Here is a 6,000-nt window from a genome sequence, read left to right on the forward strand (position 1 = left end):
TATATTTATTTATTAGTGTAATTAATTAAAATTAATTAAATTTACAAATTACAAAGTTTAATCTGTTTTTTTTTATTTAAACTAGTTAATTAAGTTATTTAATTCTTTAATTAATTAATTAATTTAAAGATCTATTTATATAACCAAGTTAGTTAGAAATGAGTTTTTAAGGTTATATAATTAACCAAGTTAACCATTCTAAGTTAATCAAGTTTTATTAGTCAAGGGTGTAAACTGTAATTTATAACATTCTCCATACCTTTAATTCCTTTTCTTTTGCCGCCAAAAGCAAAAGAAATCAATGCCAGTATTGAATAAGTGCCATTTCCTTTTAGTTCGACACGCTGATTTCTCGAGATGTTAAATGCTTCCACATTTCCATTTTCCAAAGCAAACTTGAACCAAGACTCTTTATCATACGCATACAACGTATTCGGTTTCCAAAAGTCGCGAGATGTGAGAACACTATATTAACCGACACCTTCACCACCAATTTACCTACCCTCACAACACCTTCCTAAAACCTTTACACCCGCCGGAGATCAAGTCAGGCGCCATTACGGCGGCTCTCCGACCACAACACCTTACTTCTTTTACTCTCCTCTCCCTCTCGATATAACTCCAAACCGACGGAACCGGAGAAGAAGCTCACGTCGGAACCGACGGACATCAACGGGAGCCGCTTTCTCCTCTTCGTTTCATGCTGAGTCTCGTTGGAAACCAAACGGAGCTTGTCTGTGAGTTTGCCGGAACCGGAATTCACGTCGGAGTTTTCACGACGGATCTCGACTCGAATCGTCTTGTTCGGTATGCATGAACCTTTTATTCTCTTTTCGTTTTCATACTTATAACAGTAAAACTTGTAAAGAAACAAGTAACTTATCAAGACTTTTATAACAAAGATAAAGGAGAAACAGTTCTGTTCATTTCTATTTAATAAAGATGATGAACTGATGTTGATCATTATTTAAGCAAAACAAAAGAATCTGGTTGATAATACAATGCTGTTTAAATATGAACTTCACATATATATAATGTGTTACTGTTAAGAATTTGATTCAAGTAATCTTTGTAGTGTTCAATTTATTGAAATCATATTATTTAATAACGACCAATGAGATTTATATTGTTTAAAACAAAAAGTAAGCATGTTAACTAACTGTTCGCTTGGTATGTTAAAGGAAGAAGAAGGCAATAAAAAAAAAACCACATTTAAATGATTTAAAAACCAACACATAACACATGTGTAGCGCTGGTCCGGTGGTTGCTTGCGCTTGTGTTTGTCTGACCCGGGTTAGGTCGCGGGCCACGGACCCGTGGTCCGTGTTTTCGTAGCCCTGTTGGTCGGGCTGCTTGCTTGTAAATGCGAGGTCAAAGGTGCGAGTCCGGTTCTTGCCATTTCCTTTGGCCGACTTTTTGAGCATTTATGTTAAATTCTCTTTTAGTCCCAACTAAGTTAACAATTTACATTTCTTTTATTATTATAATTATTTCTTTTACCCTTTTTATAATAGAACCTTAAATAATAAATCATTAACAAATTACTAACATTCTTTTACAACCTTAAATACTTATAATGTGTTGCATTTTAATATCAAACTAAATATTAGGATTATTTATTTAACCAAATAATAAAGAGTTCGTTATGTGGTATTTCAATATCTAGGATAATCGCCTTGCTCGTTCTCTTGGATTTTTCCAATCGTTATTCGTGCGTGATTTCAAGTAATTCTTATACGCAATCAATGTGAGTATACTCGTATTTCCCCCTTTTTACTTTTACCACTTTTGGGGTGTAACATGTTTACCTAGTAACTTACACATGAACACTTTGTTAAACACATGAACGTTCCTATAACATGCTTGTATACGTGATGACTTGATACTTTAAACTTGGGTTATTCTTATGTGTTGAACTTATCATTAACTTCGTACGAGCCAAACCTTGACATATGTAGCGCTATAGGATTAACGACCCGCCCGTAAACTTGAGGTTATGTCTTGAGCATATTGCGTTTTCTTGGTTTGATATGTTAGACACATGCCATATTTAAGGTTTATCTTGAATCATATGCTTGCCATGAGGAATTGATCACACTTTTTAACTTATGCTATGTACGTACCAAACTTGTATACTCGCCTTTGCTTGTGCATTGAATTGTATTTTTAAACATGTTACAGGTTGATGATGATGAAATGAAAACGGATAGCAAAGATGCCTAAATACTCACTTAGACGTTTAGGTTTAAAGTGTTGTATCAATTTTGTTTATGTTATGTTGAACAATGTTGTTATTTGCTTTTCTTGTAATGTTTTGACATTTAATTTGGAAATGAAATTTGGATTATTAAATTATTGTCACAAATAGCGTTATGATGTCTCGAGCAATCTTCACACTTCGTCTCATCCCGATGTTTCCGCCATTGGTTGGGGTGTGACAGATTGGTATCAGAGCCATAACTATAGGGAATTAGGAAAAGTAGGAATGCTTTAACCTAGTCTATAGTTTTAGAGCTTTATTCTCGTGTATTGCTTGAAACTTCTTGCATGCTACTTTACTCACTTCTCATTTATTCGCCTTGACTTTTAAACATATAAGTTGCTTGTGTGTTAATACTTGAATTGCTATTCTTATGTGTCAATACTTGTTTACTATGTGTCGACACTTTGATTTATTGATCTATTCTTTGTGTGTTATTCTCAACATGCCTTTTATGTGCTTATACTTGTTCGTTATTTCCTTTAACATACGCCTTTTTCCAAGGCATTTTACTCGATTTTTTTTCTTAAACTCGAAAACACTCATATTATACGAACGAGACGAGTTTACCAAAATAGGCGTGAAACCCACAATTTGGTAAACGACTCTCACCCCGCTTGATTCTATTTTTCGCACGAAATTCACCATTAAGTTAGGAGTGAAATCCACATCTTAATGGAAATTTCAAATTTTAAATTCTAGTGGACCCTCGTCAAAGTGTTGAAATTAAATTTTGACCCGACGAGTACCAACCACACTTAGGATACGAAATCGCCAAGTTAGGGGTGAAACCCGCACCTTGTCGACTAGTTCCACTCCTTGATATTTTTTTTAAATCCCGCCAAGTCTCGAAATTTCGATTAATTTGGGACATGTAGTAACCGGAAGGGTAAATACCGTTAACCGACTTGTCGGCGAGAGTATTTTACCTATTAGGCCAAAGCATGCTCCTCAAACTCGAAAGACTTTTCGACCACTTTGGTTAGTCAAAGTTCCGTTTTGGAACCATCCAAATTTTAATCAAACATGTGTTTCTATTATATATTTCATACGATGAAATCTTTAAAATTCGAATTTACTTTCGATATTTTCTTCTCACACACACATCATATTGAATCTTCCATACATTTATACATATGCATGATTTCATAAAATTTTATTTATATCTCTTCTAACAACAAATGGAGACACATCATCGGGATAGGAGTGATTTCCTTACCTTGACGATTATCTCCACTCCCCCTTTTCTTAAAACGACCTCATCAACGAGTTAGGGGTGATTCCCTTACCTAGGTGATCGTTACCAAAACGTCTCTTCAAAATATCTTATTATACAAACTCGATCGTATTTTATACCTAAATTGTTTATCATTATTCAAAATACCTACTTATACCGATTTCAAAATACATTGTTTTACCAAACGTACTTTTTATACTACAACCTACTTTCACTTACTCATATACACGAGATTCTTAAACATATCTTAAACGTTTTACTACACAAATTTCCAAACCTTACCTATCAATTTAATCGGTCCAATGAATCTCTTGTCCATGAACTTCATATTCGATTTAATAACTAAAACACGTTCACAATATACCATCATACTAGGGACTTCTACTCTTAATCAAAATCAAATCGACCCATCTCATACACTTATAAGATCTTATGGATGTTATATGATCGTTTTACCAAAGACTCTTTTCAACATCAACAAATCATTTGTTAAATATTAATCACTAAGCCCTTTTGCTAAATCTCTTTTCTAAGGATCGACGCTTTCCCCTCCAAAATTTAAAATTTCTTGTTTTGGTGGATATGAAGCGAACTTATTTTCCAAAACTTTTTCTACACCACTTAATTCGCCCTTCAAATTTCAAAACACGTGGGCTAGAAAGCTTCATGGGGACCGACAATTTTCAACGTACGTAAATTCTTTTAAAACAAGAGTAGCATCTCCGTTCTTTTACAAAGTACATCTCACATAATCAATAGATGCTTTACATACTTTTGACATCCACGAACTAGATTCTACATTACAAGTCAAACTCAATCTATTTTGATTTGATAAACTCAATGTTTTGCTCAAACAACTATACGTGCATATCATCGTACATGTTTTAGTCAATTTCTCACAACAATTTCACTAAAACCGTTTGTTTATACATACTCAACCTTTTGATCGTTTTTATATGCTTAAATTTGTTATGTTTCAAATAATACTATATACGCAATCATTATTAATCGTACTCGCACTCATACTCATACTCATAACAATATGTTTTATGTTCATACTTTTACTCACATGCGTATTCATACTTAAACTTATACTTATGCTCATACTTTTATTCACACTTATAATTCATACATTCGTACCTGTGCGCGAGTGAAACGCGAGAGATTCACTTACGTTGGTCTCATACATACTAAAACGTAAATATACATTCTTATAGGTACTCATTTTTATTTTCAAATTATGTATACCCTGATTCATACACATCTTGTACAAGCTATGCGGATCATGCGACGATCAATATAATCACGGGTGCACACGAGATTATGGTGATAGGCGTATGAGAACCATAGAGTGTACTATTGTGTATGGTAAGACACGGAACGTAACATGACGCGAATAACGAAACGGACATAACGTGGTCAAAACATGGTGGATACGCCGCTGGTACTTCCTATATATAAGTGTTTTCACCATGTTACCAAACTTTCGTAAGATGTACTATGAGAAATTCAGTGTTTTGCAGATTTTTTTGGACCTAATACAATCTTTAAACGACTCACAAACACATTATATATGATTACCCACGACGAGACTTCATTCTTAACGCGCTACCTTCGTCTAATCAATACCTATACCATCCTTATACTCGTGTTTCGTTTATTAGTAGTCAATCGTTCACTTTTATATTCCTACTCTTCTCCATTATTCTTCTATAGGAACCTCGTTTACAATCGAGTCTGTTTAAACGTTCGAATCCTAACTTATCTCTTTACCTTAAAACTACTTTCCTATTCTTTATCCTTGTACTAACATACTTAATAGACCGTTATCACTTTATTTAATGTACCAGACCTTCTCGATTCTTTTAGCCAAAATGTGTTCTCCAAATCTTCATCTTCAATAAATTTCGGGACGAAATTTCCTGAAGTAGGGGAGACTGTAACATCCGTCAAAATGGGTTCCCAAAACCCGACCCATTTTAAAATTTGGATCCTAACCCTTGAAACTCGAAGTCTGAATCGTTGAAGGGTTGTTTTTTTATCGTTAATTTGATCCGTTTGTAAATATATTTATTTATTAGTGTAATTAATTAAAATTAATTAAATTTACAAATTACAAAGTTTAATCTGTTTTTTTTTTATTTAAACTAGTTAATTAAGTTATTTAATTCTTTAATTAATTAATTAATTTAAAGATCTATTTATATAACCAAGTTAGTTAGAAATGAGTTTTTAAGGTTATATAATTAACCAAGTTAACCATTCTAAGTTAATCAAGTTTTATTAGTCAAGGGTGTAAACTGTAATTTATAACATTCTCCATACCTTTAATTCCTTTTCTTTTGCCGCCAAAAGCAAAAGAAATCAATGCCAGTATTGAATAAGTGCCATTTCCTTTTAGTTCGACACGCTGATTTCTCGAGATGTTAAATGCTTCCACATTTCCATTTTCCAAAGCAAACTTGAACCAAGACTCTTTATCATACGCATACAACGTATTCGG

The sequence above is a fragment of the Helianthus annuus genome, chromosome 14, assembly GCF_002127325.2.
Source record: "Helianthus annuus cultivar XRQ/B chromosome 14, HanXRQr2.0-SUNRISE, whole genome shotgun sequence".
Taxonomy (NCBI): Eukaryota; Viridiplantae; Streptophyta; class Magnoliopsida; order Asterales; family Asteraceae; genus Helianthus; species Helianthus annuus.